At 48.9% G+C, this 16,670-nt stretch overlaps 1 pseudogene; it reads left to right on the top strand.

The window, feature by feature from the left end:
* Window positions 1-14,434: 14,434 nt before the first annotated feature.
* Window positions 14,435-15,226, top strand: LOC137012217 (hydroxycarboxylic acid receptor 2-like; annotated as a pseudogene).
* The last annotated feature ends 1,444 nt before the right edge of the window (window positions 15,227-16,670 follow it).

Genomic DNA, 16,670 nt, shown 5'->3' with positions numbered 1-16,670 from the left:
TCTGTGGTTTATTGCTTCAGTTGGTAATTTGCTGGATGGATTTTTGCAGCCTGTTCTTTTTCTGCGCCGGACTGGAAAAATGACCTTGTCACGGAATGAAGGAAGGATGCAGATGCAAGTTAAATCTCTTTAATAGAGCTTCACACCGAAGGTAGTCAGATTCAACATACACAAAGAACATATAACAGTCAGCAGGAGAGTGGTAACACAGGGACGTCGATGGGCGGTGAAGATCCGTGAAGAGTGATGACCGAAGAGCAGTGTCCGTGAAGTAATCCGTGCGTGAAGTCCAGAGAGTAATCCAACGAGAACACGAAAACCAGGAGGCAATGAATCAAAATCCAGTCCAGGGAAACACACAACAAGCAACACAGGAAACAACACGCGGACACCGTACAACGATCTGACAAACAAGAGACGAAAGACAAGGCGTTAAATAGGCAGATGGTAATTGCTCACAGCTGCCGCTGATCAACAATCAGCGGCGACGCCCACACAAAACAATCAGGTGACACACCCACACCATCACACAGACACCAGAATGAGACAGCGGATTCATGAACCGTGACAGTACCCCCTCTCCTAGGAACGCCTCACGGCGTTCCCAGAACTCCTTACCTGCCGATTGTAATCATCGATAAGGGAGTGATCCAGAATGTCTCTAGCAGGAACCCAACTTCTCTCCTCCGGACCGTAACCTTCCCAGTCCACCAAGTACTGGAATCCGCGTCCCCTCCGCCTCGAGTCCAGAATGCGATTAACCGAATAGGTTGGTTCCCCGTCTACGAGCCGCGGCGGTGGGGGAACCGGAGTAGGCGGATTAAGATGCGAGTGAAAAACAGGCTTAATTTTGGAAACATGGAAGGCGGGATGAATCCTCCTGTACGCCGGAGGCAATTTGAGTCGGACTGCCACTGGGCTAATAATCTTAGTGACAGGAAACGGGCCAATGAATTTGGGAGCTAACTTATTGGCAACGGAACGGAGCGGAATGTTCTTGGTAGAAAGCCACACTTTTTGACCCACGACGTATACGGGAGGCTTTGACCGGTGGCGATCAGTCTTAGCCTTGGTGCGCGCCCTCACTTGCAACAGAGTCTCGCGGGCTCTGTTCCAAGTGCGGTGGCACCTCTGGACAAAGGCGTGAGCAGAGGGGACCGCGACTTCGGATTCCAGACTGGGAAACACAGGTGGCTGGTAACCTAAACTGCATTCGAACGGAGAGAGGCCCGTAGAAGACACTGGTAACGAATTGTGTGCGTACTCAATCATAGAGAGTTGTTGGCTCCAGGAGGAAGGATTCTTGGACGCCAAACATCGCAACATACGCTCTAAATCTTGGTTGGCTCTCTCGGTCTGTCCATTGGTCTGGGGATGGAACCCAGAGGAAAGACTAGCCGTCGCACCCAGCAGTCTACAAAACTCCTGCCAAAATTTGGACACAAACTGGGGACCCCTGTCGGACACCACATCTACCGGGAGGCCATGTAACCGAAAGATGTGGTCTACGACAGTAACCGCTGTCTCCTTGGCAGAGGGCAATTTGGTCAAGGGAATGAAATGAGTCGCCTTCGAGAACCGGTCCACTACGGTCAAAACGACCGTGTACCCCTGGGAGGGTGGGAGGGCGGTGACAAAATCTAGAGCGATGTGGGACCAGGGTCTCAAAGGGACAGACAGCGGTTGGAGTAACCCATCTGGAGGGCGGTTGGACGTCTTACCAGTGGCACAAACCGAGCAAGCCAAAACAAAACTGCGGATGTCCCGAGCCATAGCAGGCCACCAGAATCGTTGCTTAAACAAAAATCTGGTTCGATTAACCCCTGGATGACAAGCCACGTTGGAACAATGCCCCCACTTGATGACGCAGGACCTTAACTCCTCCGGCACAAACAAACGGTTCGGTGGGCACCCGGGCGGAGGCATTACCCCTTCTAAGGCCGCCAGGACCTTCGATTCGACCTCCCATGTAAGAGTGGAGACTACTAATGTCTCAGGAAGAATACACTCGGGAGTAGACGGGCGCTCGGATGGATCAAAAATACGAGATAAAGAATCGGGCTTGATGTTTTTGGAGCCCGGGCGGTACGATAGAGCAAAGTCAAAACGTCCGAAAAAAAGTGCCCACCGAGCCTGCCTGGAGTTGAGTCTTTTGGCCGATCAAATATATTCTAGGTTCTTGTGATCAGTCCAAACGATGAAGGGCACCCCCGATCCCTCCAACCAATGACGCCACTCTTCCAACGCTAATTTGACTGCCAACAACTCTCTGTTACCAATGTCATAATTGCGTTCAGCGGGAGACAAACGATGAGAAAAATACGCGCAGGGATGCATCTTCTCGTCCGAGGGCGCCCGCTGGGAAAGAACTGCTCCTACCCCCACCTCTGACGCATCGACCTCCACCACGAACTGACGCGAAGGATCAGGGGCGATAAGAATGGGAGCCGAAACGAAGCGGCTCTTCAGTTTGGCAAATGCAACCTGAGCTGCATCTGACCACCTGAAGGTCGTTCGTGGTGAGGTCAAGGCGGTCAGAGGCGCGGCTAGCTGGCTGAAATTGCGAATAAAACGCCGGTAAAAATTGGCAAACCCCAGAAACCGCTGTAGGGCCTTACGGGAATCTGGACTTGGCCAATCCACCACAGCCTTAACCTTGTCAGGATCCATGCGAATTCCCTCGGACGAGACGATGTACCCTAGAAAGGAAACAGACTGTGCATGAAATTCGCATTTCTCCGCCTTGACAAAAAGCCCATTCTCTAGCAGACGCTGGAGCACTCGTCTGACGTGTTGAACATGTTCCTGGAGAGACGACGAAAATATCAATATGTCATCCAGGTAGACATAAATGAACTGATCAACCATGTCTCTCAACACGTCATTGACGAGTGCCTGGAAGACCGCGGGCGAGTTGGAAAGCCCGAAGGGCATAACCAAGTATTCAAAGTGCCCTCTAGGGGTGTTAAAAGCGGTCTTCCATTCATCCCCCTTCCTAATGCGGACCAAATGATAAGCGTTCCTCAAGTCCAATTTAGTGAAAACGGACGCTCCCTGCAACCTCTCAAAGGCTGAAGACATCAACGGCAAAGGGTAAGTATTCTTTACCGTGATGTTGTTCAACCCTCGGTAATCAATACAAGGTCGCAGAGATCCGTCCTTCTTCCCCACAAAAAAGAACCCCGCCCCCGCTGGAGAAGAGGAAGGGCGGATGAACTTAGCTGCCAGAGAATCAGAAATGTATTTCTCCATGGCCTCCCTCTCGGGAACAGACAGAGAGTATAATTTGCCCTTAGGCGGAGACTTACCCGGAACTAAGTCTATGGCACAGTCATAGGGACGATGCGGAGGGAGAGAAGCTGCACGGGACTTACTGAACACTTCCTTCAGGTCCAGATACTCCGCGGGCACGTTAGACAAATCCGCAGCCTTTTCCTGTAACACAGAGACAGACACAGTGGGACAAGCAGACTTAAGACAAGACCTGTGACACAAAGTGCTCCACTCGGTGATGGTGTTGAGTTGCCAGTCGATCCGAGGATTGTGCTTGGTGAGCCAGGGGTGTCCGAGAACTACGGGTGCTTGCGGTGAGTCCAAAAGCATGAACTGAATCCTCTCGTTGTGGTTACCGGAGGTGGTGAGGGTGACGTAATCCGTGATCTGAGAGATGTTAGGAAGGCGTTGACCGTTGAGTGCGTTGACTGTAACCAGGTGAGTAAGTGAAGAGATGGGTAGTCCATGCTGTAGTGCGTAACTGGTGTCCATAAAGTTCCCCTCAGCCCCGGAGTCAACGAGTGCATTGCAGGTGATGTTGTGAGACGCCCATCTCAGTCTTACCGGGAGAAGAGGTGATGGTGAGGACTTCTCAGCGGAGATCCCGCCCGATAGTAGCCTCGAGTTTACTATCGGGCTTGGTCTTTTACTGGACAAGACCTGAGAAGATGTCCCGATGCTCCACAGTATAGGCATAAGCCCAGGGATCTCCGCCTTTCTCTCTCCTCCCGGGAAAGCCGAGCTCTCCCTACCTGCATGGGCTCAGGATCTGTGGCGGGACCGACCGTATTAGCAGCGCTGGCCGTCCGGCTCTCCGCTCCCTGTAGTCTGGTGCTGGGGACCTCCAAAAACTCCAGTTTCTGGAGGCGGGAATCCACCCGTAAAGCGAGATCAACCAGCCCGTTGAAAGTCTGAGGAAGGTCCAGGGTGTAAATCTCGCGGTGAATACGGCCGGCCAGCCCATGCAGGAACACATCCCACTGCGCCTCCTCGTTCCAACGGCACTCCGCCGCGAGGGTGCGGAACTGGATGGCATAATCCGCGACCGTGCGGCTGCCCTGCTTGAGTTCGGTAAGCTGTCGAGCGGCCTCCTTTCCTGCCACCGCACGGTCGAACACCCTCTTCATCTCGGCGGAGAGTGCCTGGAACGAGGAACAACATGGGTCTTTATTCTCCCACACCGCCGTTCCCCATAAAGCCGCCTTCCCAGTCAACAATGTAAGGACGAACGCCACCTTGGATTCCTCATGCTCGAATGTACGAGGCTGCAGAGAAAAATGCAGGGAACACTTATTCAGAAAAGCTCTGCAAAACTCTGGCTCACCGGCGTAACTCTGGGGCACAGGCAGGCGGGGCTCCGGTAGATCGCGTCGCTCCAGCGACGCGGGGGGAACAGGCGGTGTGGGTGGCGCAGTGGGAGCGCGAAGTTGTTGAAGTTCCCGGGAGAGCTCGGACACCTGTGTTACCAGCGCTTGGACAGCGCGTCCGGTGGAAGTGATGCTCTCCTGCTGCTGGTCCATGCGGGAGATGCTGTGGTTGATGAACTCCGTTAAAGCTGCTGAACTCGCTGCATCCATATTGGTCAGATCGTTCCGTCACGGAATGAAGGAAGGATGCAGATGCAAGTTAAATCTCTTTAATAGAGCTTCACACCGAAGGTAGTCAGATTCAACATACACAAAGAACATATAACAGTCAGCAGGAGAGTGGTAACACAGGGACGTCGATGGGCGGTGAAGATCCGTGAAGAGTGATGACCGAAGAGCAGTGTCCGTGAAGTAATCCGTGCGTGAAGTCCAGAGAGTAATCCAACGAGAACACGAAAACCAGGAGGCAATGAATCAAAATCCAGTCCAGGGAAACACACAACAAGCAACACAGGAAACAACACGCGGACACCGTACAACGATCTGACAAACAAGAGACGAAAGACAAGGCGTTAAATAGGCAGATGGTAATTGCTCACAGCTGCCGCTGATCAACAATCAGCGGCGACGCCCACACAAAACAATCAGGTGACACACCCACACCATCACACAGACACCAGAATGAGACAGCGGATTCATGAACCGTGACAGACCTGTTCCTCATAATTTTGCTAATGTATTGTCACTAATTCTTAATTAACTAGACAAACTTTTTCCCCCCCTTTTTTCTGAATTGACATTTTCCTCTAAATAAGAATTTATGACCCCAGAACATGTAAGTGTAGGTAACACTGTTGCTTATTTATTCAGAGAGGTCCACCACTTAAAAATGACTTGTGATTTAAATCTTCATTTGCATACACATTTCATCTTTTCTGTGTTTGTTTATCAGATATGGTTGTTACACTTGTTTGTGGTTTGTTTGTTTTGAATAAATACTTCCTGCATCACCCAGTTTCACCATTTTTCAGATTGAGGGTTGGACTTGGATCACGTGTCTATTTGTGAGTGACTCAATGTACACTTTCCCTTACTTGAAATACTTTCATAGTGCATATATGTATACTAATATGCATTGTATGTAGAGTGTTACGCTGTGATGATTAACATTTGAAACAACCAAATAAATTCATTAAATGTCTTACCTTTTTAGGGGATTTTTAAGACATTATTTTGAAGAATTTTAATTACTTGTATGTTTTGTTTTGGATAAGAACATTCTAACTTTTTTCTTAAGTTGAAAATAAGAAGAAAATGGCAGTTAAGAACAGTTTTATACTTAAGAATGTTTTCAACCCAAGATGGCTGGAAGAGAAAACTGTGAGTTCCCATTCAGTCGGTCACGTTCGACGTACGTCGGACAGACCGACGAATAGGAATCTCGCCAGAGAGGCCAATCTACTTCGAGTGTAACTAAACGAGCCAATGCACATTGGCATGCAATCATCTGCATCAGCTGCTCACCTCGCAGCGCGGGTATATAATGAGCAGCAGGTGCGTTGCATCTTCAGCTTTTCGCTTTGGAGCCGAACTACTGAGCAAACACGGTGGTTTCTACGAGCGAGTGTTTGAAGAACGGACTTCAACGAGCCAGCTCTCTCTCTGACTGCTCTTCTCGTCCGGTGCAGGAGGAACAGCACAGCAGCGGGGCCGATTTTTTCTTCTTTGCTTTGTGTTTTGCCTTTTTTATTTGAGCAAATTAAGCTGTGTATCAGCGTGAAGGCCGTTTTCACGGCTGGTGACGGTGCGCTTTAAGAGCGCTAAAAAGCTGTTCTCACAGCTGGTAAGAGCAGCGTCTGCAAAGAGAGTGCACACGACAGGCTGCACATTCCCTGTCTGTGCTGCAGCGGCTATTCCCCTGCGTGCTTCAGCACCTAAAAGAGTCAGTCCTTGAAAGAGCTTACACAAGTAGTTCGCGTCTTTTTAAAGATGTCGTTCTACTTGTGTGCTGCTGGATGCGGTTGTTACCTGGCGCCTCGGGATGGTCACCAACGCTGTATCGCGTGCTTGGGCTTAGGCACGCTGAGGCGGCGTTTGTGGACGAGTCATGTACCCATTGTGGGAAGATGACCATTGTGGAGTTGCGGTCTAGACTCCAGTTCCTGCAAAGGGGCGGAGTCCCGGTGCTGTTGCCTCGTTCCAACCTTACTCAGAGGGTTGCTTCGGGCAGCGGAACTGGTGACCTGCGGATCACGGTGAGCGCGCTTCCTTCGGGGAACCGACCCCCTAGGAACCCTCATCCCTCCTGCACTCCGCAGCCAGTAGAGCTGCCGGGGGAGCGCGGTGGACCACCCCAGAGGTGTGTACCATCCGTATCCTTCGGAGCTCCCCAGGACGACCGGATGTCGATCGCTGCATCGGAGGGTGAGCCTGATACTTCCGCGGATGACGATTCGGCGCAGCTGCCTCCCTCGGGAGTGACAACTGTGCCCGATTCAGACCCGGAAATGATGGCTATGCTTTCCCGGGCCGCCAACAGGGTCGGGCTCGTGTGGAATCCTCCACCGTGTCCCGAACCCTCGAGGTTGGACGATTGGTATCTCGGGGTGGCAAGGGCTGGTTCTCAGCCCCCCACCCCAGTGCCTTTCTTCCCGGAGGTGCATGAAGAGCTCACTGGCACGTGGACGGCACCTTTTACTGCCCAAAACCGCGTCGGTGGGTCCTCCTCCCTCACCACCCTTGACGGCGGGGCAGCGAAGGGTTATACGCACATACCCCCTGTGGAACGGGCCGTTGCTATGCAACTGTGCCCTAACTCCACCTGGCGGGGGGAGCCGTCTCTCCCTTCCCGGGCCTGTAAGCACTCGTTGGATCTTACCGGTAAGGCTTACCAGGCCTGTGGGGAAGCTGCCTCTGCCTTACACGCTATGGCGTTGTTGCAGGTCCATCAGGCCAAGGCACTGAGGGATCTGCACGAGGGTGGTCATGACCCACATGTTCTTCAGGAACTTCGTGCCGCGACGGACCTCGCGCTTCGTGCGACGAAGGTTACGGCGCGGTCAGTGGGTCGTGCGATGTCCACACTTGTGGTCCAGGAGCGCCATCTCTGGCTGTGTCTCGCGGACATGAGGGATACCGAGGGGCTAGTCCAAGCGGCCCTAGGACGGGCGACCCGGAGATGGAGAGGACTGCTCTACAGGAGGTGGTGACCGCACCGCTCCTTCCCCCGGAGGAGGGCTGGGTGGAGAATCTTTTGTTTCCTTCTGTTTTTGTTCCGCCGCTGGCCCAACAGCCAGCGGTACCCAAATTCTCAATAAAAGAGCAGTTTCCTCTATCTCCGGGTCCGAGGGCAAGAACCTCACCACTTTCATCCCCCTCTTCTCTCGCCAGCGGACAGCAGCGAGCAGCAGGCAGTCAAAGCCTCGACTGCTCCCTCTGTCCACCCGTGGAAGCAGGTAAGTGTTGCACAGCACACTGTGACGCCGCGTCGGGCCGCCTCGCAGAGAGAGCCCTCCGGGCCGCGTCCCTGCATTCCACCTCGCTGCCCCGCTGCGGGTGCGCATGTGGTTCCTCTGGTCCCGCTGGTACGGTCTCTGGGGGCCTGGTTAGCGCTCACCAGTCCGTCCCGCTGGCTCATTCGGACCATCAGGCTCGGCTATGCGATTCAGTTCGCCCGGCGTCCCCCCAGGTTCAGGGGTGTCCACTTCACTGTAGTGAAAGATGTCGATGCCCCTGTCTTGCGTGCGGAGATCGCAGTCCTACTGGCGAAGGATGCGATAGAGCCGGTCCCTCCAGCCGATATGAGGTCAGGGTTCTACAGTCCCTACTTCATTGTACCCAAGAAAAGCGGCGGGTTACGACCGATCCTGGATCTGCGCGTCTTGAATCGGAGCCTTCACAAGCTACCGTTCAAGATGCTCACGCAGAAACGCATTTTCGAATGCGTCCGTCTCCGGGATAGCGATCGACCTGAAGGACGCGTACTTTCATGTGTCGATCCTTCCGCGACACAGGCCTTTCCTGCGGTTCGCGTTCGAAGGTCGGGCATATCAGTACAGAGTCCTACCCTTCGGGCTGGCCCTGTCTCCCCGCGTCTTCACGAAAGTCGTGGAGGGAGCCCTTGTTCCTATGAGAGAACAGGGTGTTCGCATTCTCAACTATCTCGACGACTGGCTCATTTTAGCACAGTCCCGGGATCAGTGGTGCGAACACAGGGATTTGGTGCTCAGACACCTCAGCCAGTTGGGGCTTCAGGTCAACTGGGAAAAGAGCAAACTCGCCCCGGTGCAGAGGATCTCTTTTCTCGGTATGGAGTTGGATTCGTCGCCTCACAGAGGAGCGTGCTCGGTCAGTGTTGAACTGCCTGAATACGTTCAACGGCAGGACAGCGGTCCCACTGAAGTTCTTTCAGAGGCTCCTGGGGCATATGGCGGCTGCTGCGGCTGTAACACCGCTCGGTCTGCTTCATATGAGAAAGCTTCAACACTGGCTTCATGGCCGAGTCCCGAGATGGGCGTGGCAGCACGGCACGTTCCGGGTGCCAATCACTCAGGAGTGCCGCCGAACCTTCAGTCCATGGTCGGACCCCTTGTTTCTTGGGGCAGGAGTACCCCTAGAACAGGTGTCCCGGCATGCTGTGGTGTTCACAGATGCTTCTGCCACCGGCTGGGGTGCCACGTACAACGGGCATGCAGTGTCAGGGGTTTGGACGGGACCCCATCTGCATTGGCACATCAACTGCCTCGAGTTGCTGGCAGTACGCCTTGCTCTGAGCCGCCTTAAAGGCCTGCTACGGGGCAAGCATGTACTGGTCCGTACGGACAACACTGCGACCGTTGCGTACATCAACCATCAAGGTGGTCTACGCTCCCGTCGCATGTCGCAACTCGCCCGCCATCTCCTCCTGTGGAGTCGGAAGTTTCTGAGGTCGCTTCGCGCCATTCATGTCCCCGGTGTGCTCAACCGTGTGGCCGACGAGCTATCACGAGCTGCGCTGCCAGGAGAATGGCGACTCCAACCCCAGGTGGTTCAGCTGATCTGGAGAGAGTTCGGAGAGGCTCAGGTAGACCTGTTTGCCTCACCAGAAACCTCCCACTGCCAGTTGTTTTACTCTCTGACCGGGGGAACACTCGGGACAGACGCACTGGCACACAGCTGGCCCCGGGGCCTGCGCAAATATGCGTTTCCCCCAGTGAGCCTACTTGCACAGACTCTGTGCAAAGTCAGAGAGGACGAGGAGCAGGTCTTGCTGATTGCGCCTTACTGGCCCAACCGGACCTGGTTCCCAGAACTCTCACTCCTCGCGACAGCCCCTCCCTGGCCCATTCCTCTGAGGAAGGACCTTCTTTCTCAGAGACGGGGCACTCTTTGGCACCCACGTCCAGACCTCTGGAAACTCCATGTCTGGTCCCTGGACGGGACACGGAGGTTCTAGGTGACTTACCCCCCGAGGTACTTAACACCATCACTTCGGCTCGCGCACTGTCTACGAGACGTGCTTACGCCTCGAAGTGGAACCTGTTCGTCGAGTGGTGCTCTTCTCGCCGGGAAGACCCCCGAAGATGCTCGATCGGTGTCGTGCTTTCCTTCTTGCAGCAAGGGTTGGAGCGTAGGCTGTCCCCCTCCACCCTCAAAGTCCATTCTGCTGCTATCTCCGCTTACCACGACCACATAGATGGCAAATCTGTTGGTCAGCACGACCTGGTCGTCAGGTTCCTTAGGGGGGCGAGACGGTTAAATCCTCCTCGTCCCCCCTCCATACCCTCTTGGGACCTTACTCTGGTGCTCAGAGCACTTCAGATTGCTCCCTTTGAGCCTTTGCTGTCAGCAGACTTAAAGATTCTCTCTATGAAGACTTTGCTGCTGGTGGCATTGGCCTCCGTCAAGAGGGTAGGGGACCTGCATTCATTTTCGGTCGACGAATCGTGCCTAGAGTTCGGGCCGGGTGATAGCCATGTGGTACTAAGACCCCGGCCTGGCTATGTGCCCAAGGTTCCTACCACTCCCTTCAGGGACCAGGTAGTGAGCCTGCAAGCGCTGCCCTCGGAGGAGGCAGACCCAACCCTGGCTTTGCTCTGTCCAGTTCGCGCCTTGCGACTGTACATAGACAGAACTCTAAGCTTCAGGACCTCAGACCAGCTCTTTGTCTGTTACGGAGGCCAGCAGAAGGGAAAGGCTGTCTCCAAGCAGAGGATGGCCCACTGGATAGTGGATGCCATCGCCCTGGCTTACCAAGCTCAGGGCGTGCCCTGCCCGCTCAGGTTGCATGCTCACTCCACGAGAGGTGTGGCATCCTCCTGGGTGCTGGCTCGTGGCGCCTCGCTAACAGACATTTGTAGAGCTGCGGACTGGGCGACACCTAACACGTTCGCTAGATACTATAGCCTTCGTGTCGAGCCGGTCTCCTCCCGTGTTCTCGCCTCAGGTCAGAGGCACGGAGAGGCCCCGGCTTAGTGTCGGCTTGCTGCGCTACATGCGCGTTCTATTCTCCAGAGAGTCCCTACGGGCAGACCCTGTTGAGTCCTCCGGTTACCCTTCGGCAGCCGACGTGGCAGAGCGTCTGGCTCCAGGCCTATACTCCGTTGTATCCTTGAGAACCGGATTTAGGCTGGGTTCCATATGTGTGACCCTACGGGGATCCCATATGGCTTTTTCCACGGCTGCTCTTAAACGAAGCCCGTGTCTTTCCCTCTGGGAGAACCCATCTCTATCGAGTTGGAGTCACCCCAGTTCTTCCATATGTAGCACAGCCCTACAGGGTTAGTCCATATGTACTTCTCCACATAACTCCTTCGGGGAAGGATGTGGCTTCCGTAGCGTTCCTTCAAACGAAGGTTAGGCTTTCCCAGCGTTATCCAATAGTCTCACTGAATGGGTTTTGGAACAACAGTGATCGACCCTCTCTGTGTGTTAGCCCTGTCCCACCGTCCGCAGGCAAGGGGGTTCAGGTGGCTTACAACAGAGCGCTGGAGGAGGGCAGCTCCTGTGGCGCTTTGGTAGGGATTCCTATTCGTCGGTCTGTCTGACGTACGTCGAACGTGACCGACTGAATGGGAACGTCTCGGTTACAAAGGTAACCCTCGTTCCCTGAAGGAGGGAACGGAGACGTACGTCCCGTCGCCACAGTTGTTGTCCTGCTGTGCTGCCGCCTGCTTGGTTCGGCTCCTCAGCGAAAACCTGAAGATGCAACGCACCTGCTGCTCATTATATACCCGCGCTGCGAGGTGAGCAGCTGATGCAGATGATTGCATGCCAATGTGCATTGGCTCGTTTAGTTACACTCGAAGTAGATTGGCCTCTCTGGCGAGATTCCTATTCGTCGGTCTGTCCGACGTACGTCTCCGTTCCCTCCTTCAGGGAACGAGGGTTACCTTTGTAACCGAGACGTTGTTAATGGCTTCAATAAACAAATGAGCAGTCTATAAGAGGTTTCATGGGTGATTTAACTGTTACATTAACAGATGCAAGGTGAGTTGTGTATACATTTGACTGCAAGGAAACAATGACCAGGACTAGATTTAAGGCCAAGAAATCAAAAAGCTACCTGAACATGCATTGGAGATTGTTTTTTTGTTTTTGTTTTTGTAAATACAGTGGTTATTTTTTTAATAAATAATAATTATTATTATTATTATTTATTTTTCACAAATAAAGCACTCAAACCACTGGAATCACATTACTTTTATGAAGACTTTAAAGGCCTATTCACACCGCTCAGATACATGCCAACAAACAAGTTGGCTGTTGTATTTGGAATTTTATGAAAAATAACTGCATGCTCACACTGCACCAACAAATACTGATCAACCATGTTCCCTCGGGTGAAACAAACCCTGACCAACTCCAACAAATGCCGACAGGGGTAACACACTGATCTGACAAAACTTGTTTGTTGGCGTTTTTCTGTGCAGTGTGAATAATACTACCTTTCTGGGCCTTGAAAGTGGCAGTTGCAGTGGCTGTCAATGGAGGGACAGAAAGCTATCAGATATCATCAAAAAGATCTTTATTTATGTCCGGAAGATGAAAGAATGTCTCACGAGTTTGGAATGACATGAGGGTGAATAATTAAAGGTGCCAACGAACATTTTTTTACAACATGTAATATAAGTCTAAGGTGTCCCCTGAATGTGTCTGTGAAGTTGCAGCTCAAAATACACCATAGATTTGTTTTAATTAATTTTTTTAACTGCCTATTTTGAGGCATAATTAGAAATGCGCTGATTCATGCTGCGGCCCCTTTAAATCACGAGCTTTCGACTCTATCACTGCACAAACAAAGTTAATACAGCTAATATAACCCTCAAAATGGATCTTTACAAAGTGTTCGTCATGCAGCATGTCTAATCGCGTAAGTACATTGTTTATTTGGATGTTTACATTTGATTCAGAATGACTTTGATAGTGCTCCGTGGCTAAACCTAACATTACAGACTGTTGGAGAGATTTATAAAGAATGAAGTTGTGTTTATGAACTATACAGACTGCAAGTGTTTAAAAATGAAAATAGCAATGGCTCTTGTCTCTGTGAATACAGTAAGAAACGATGGTAACTTTAACTACATTTAACAGTACATTAGCAACATGCTAACGAAATTTAGAAAGACAATTTACAAATATCACTAAAAATATCATGATATCATGGATCATGTCAGTTATTATCGCTCCATCTGCTATTTTTCGCTATTGTTCTTGCTTGCTTACCTAGTCTGATGATTCAGCTCTGGCACATCCAGATGTCCTGCCCTTGTGTAATGCCTCGATCATGGGCTGGCATATGCAAATATTGTACATACATACTAATGATCCCGACTGTTACGTAACAGTTGGTGTTATGTTGAGATTCGCCTGTTCTCCAGAGGTCTTTTAAACAAATGAGATTTATATAAGAAGGAGGAAACAATGGAGTTTGAGACTCACTGTATGTCATTTCCATGTACTGAACTCTTGTTATTCAACTATGCCGACGTAAATTCAATTTTCAATTCGATGGCACCTTTAATGACGTAATTTTCATTTTGGGGTGAACTAGCCCTTTAAGTAACCAAAATTCAATGTCTGTCCAATGTTGGAGGATGACATCAAGCCAATGTTGACTTCCTGTAGAGAATTGGGCAGGATGAGCACTCCATAAAATCTGACCATATACAATGTATAAAATGTGCACCAACAATGCAATGACTTTATGCCCTTTATTTATTATTATTATAACTTTAAAACGAGCAGTTCATTCATAAATCCATAAGATATTCGCTTCATGTTGTGGAAATGCAAACAAGAAGACAGAACACAACGAGCACAGAGCTGAAAAGGGGCGGGGCTACATTAGGTCTATAAGAGACTATAGAATACCATCAGTCATGTTAAACCTAATTTGCACATGTTTTGTTTTATGTGACAAGTTACAAATGAAGCTGTGCAGATGCATCATACTTCTGTAAAGTGAGACTACACAAACAGCACAGAGTATCATTTACTCCCAGAGACACGGGATATTCACTCTTCAGGTGATAAACTCTCCTTTTCATTTTTTATTTATTTTTATTTTTTATGTGAATTAAAATGACCTTGGCGTTAAGGTAATGCAATATTTGAGGGCTCTGGTAATGTGGATTTAAATTGTGAGCTTTGTACAATTGGAGACTGGGTTGTTTTGGTGATTATTTGCATATTGAGTCTGTTTATTATGGCTTCTTCAGGGCAGTCTTCATTACATGAAACTTTTACATTTCTCTCTTCCAGTAGGTCACTGTTATATCTAATTATTAATTTTAAATTGAGAAGACATGGAGGAAATGAATAACTCTGCAGTGAACTTCACTATATCTGAAGCATCTACATCTCAGCCAATAAATGGACTGTCAATTCTTGTGGGTAGCATCAGTTTCCTGTTTGGTCTTCCTACAAACTTCTACGTTATATGGCTCATCATCACAGAAACAGGAAGTGGAGTTGCATTAGAGTTCTTCAACCTCAATCTCTCTGTATGTGAGATAGGTATCTGTTTGGATAGTTTGATCTGTGTTAGTTTGGTTTTCAAGTCTAAGTATAGTGAAACTGTTTCTACTTGGACTTTCCACCACTGGTCGTCCTCTGTTTAAGTGTTTGATGTGTTTTGAGCGTTACCTGGCAGTGGTTCATCCTGTAACCTTTCTGAAGTTCAAACCGCTCAGATATAGAGTGATCTGCTGCACTGTGACCTGGATAATCACACTTGCTCTCCATGTTTATTTTAGCCCCACTAAATGATAAAGTACAAGCAATTTCATGGTTCATCACTGTACAGTTTCCACTCTTCCTCTTTATTCAGTTGTTTTTCCTTGTGGCTGTTCTCAGAGCTCTAAAGCAGTCAGGACCAGGAGAGAGAGGAGGAAAACCACATGAAGAGAAGAGCATTTTATCTCATTCTAATAACTACTGTAAACACAGTTATCGCATATGTCCCAAATGCAGTTTTAGGATTCACTATCCTTCTGACACAACAGGATAATCAGGCACTTTGGTTCACTGGTTTGGTTTATTTACTGGCTGGTTTTGTTCAGCCTGTTTTTTATCTGCACTGGACTGGAAAACTCCCCTGCCTCTGATCCTGATGAGACATGTATTTATTACAAAATTAAGTAAATAATCTTTATTTATTTTAGACATCCATAGTTTTCATAACAGTATAGAATATGTAAAGAATATGTCTTTCCAGTCTTTTTTTTTTTTGAGCTCATGATCCCATGTTAGTATACTGCAGCTCTCATTTATGCATTTTCTACTAATGACTCCATTTACACAGAGATGATAAAGGTATCATTTTCAAAAACTTGCACTTTCAAACCCGTTTTAAAAAGTTTGTGTTTTTAGGCCACCAAAATTTTAAATGAATGGCCAAAACACATAAAAAGTTTTCCATTTTTTGTTGAAAATGGAGTCTTGTAAATGGCCCCTAAGGGCTTAAATATACTGTGCTAACAAGAAAACTAGATAGGAAACAGGTGAAAGGAATCAATAACAAGGGAAACCAAATCAGTTACCAAGTCAGTGACAACAAACAGGAAGTTTATTGAAAAAGAAATTAAAAGTCCATAAAACAGGACCTAAAACATGACAGTTTGATATGTACATGCAAAGTTACTCATAGTCAGTAGAATGTCTGATGGGGACCATCATAATAAAAGTGTTAGCAGATATTAAGCAGACAGTCTACTAATATTCAAATGACTGGTAGTTGACATGCGGTCTAAATAAATCAAAATAAAGTGTTACCAAATACTTCACAGGGTCTAGTACCACTTTACATTTGTTTGTTCATAAGACTATCATCCAATGTGAAACACTCACTAAAAACACAGACCTTAGCTGAGACGCGCAATACCTGAGGCTCTTTTAATGTTATGTGCTGTATAGTGCGATTTCTGTAATTAAACTGTCTGCAGAAAAGAAAAAAAAGGTGCAATTTCTCCCTTCAATTTAAATGTTCTAAGTCATTTGAACAGTAGGCCATCGATCATTTTGAATCTTGTGCATTTGTTTGCATATGTTTTGTTTTATGTGACATGTTACATATGAATCTATGCACATATATTCTTGTGACCGCTGTAAAGTGAGACTAGAAAAACAGCACAGAGTATCATTTACATCAGAGAGACTGGACATTCACTCTTCAGGTGACAAACTTTCCTTTTAGATTGATTTGTTTGCTTTTCTTTTAAATATGCAAAAACATGAGTGTGATTATCAGATGTAGTTTAAGTGTTACGGGTTAATTAGGTAAATTAGCTGAATGAGTAAAATGGTGCTGAAGTGTATTTTTCACTGTAGAAATATAATAGAAAATGTTTTGTTTATGACTTAAGGCTAAGAAAATCACTATATTTGTTTTATAATGAAGAATAGAATCATACCATTTTGAAGATAATCTTTTGGGTAATATACCCCTGGTTTCAAAGGCAAGGCTTATGTCTTGTCCCAGACTAAAATGCATGGTCAAGCTGTTTTTACTGCATATCTTAAAATATGTCAGTGCCATTGTTTTGTCTCAAG

Source organism: Chanodichthys erythropterus, chromosome 22 (assembly GCF_024489055.1).
Source record: "Chanodichthys erythropterus isolate Z2021 chromosome 22, ASM2448905v1, whole genome shotgun sequence".
Classification (NCBI taxonomy): Eukaryota; Metazoa; Chordata; class Actinopteri; order Cypriniformes; family Xenocyprididae; genus Chanodichthys; species Chanodichthys erythropterus.
Note: the sequence above shows the minus strand (reverse complement) of the source record. Positions and strands in the feature narration are given on the sequence as shown.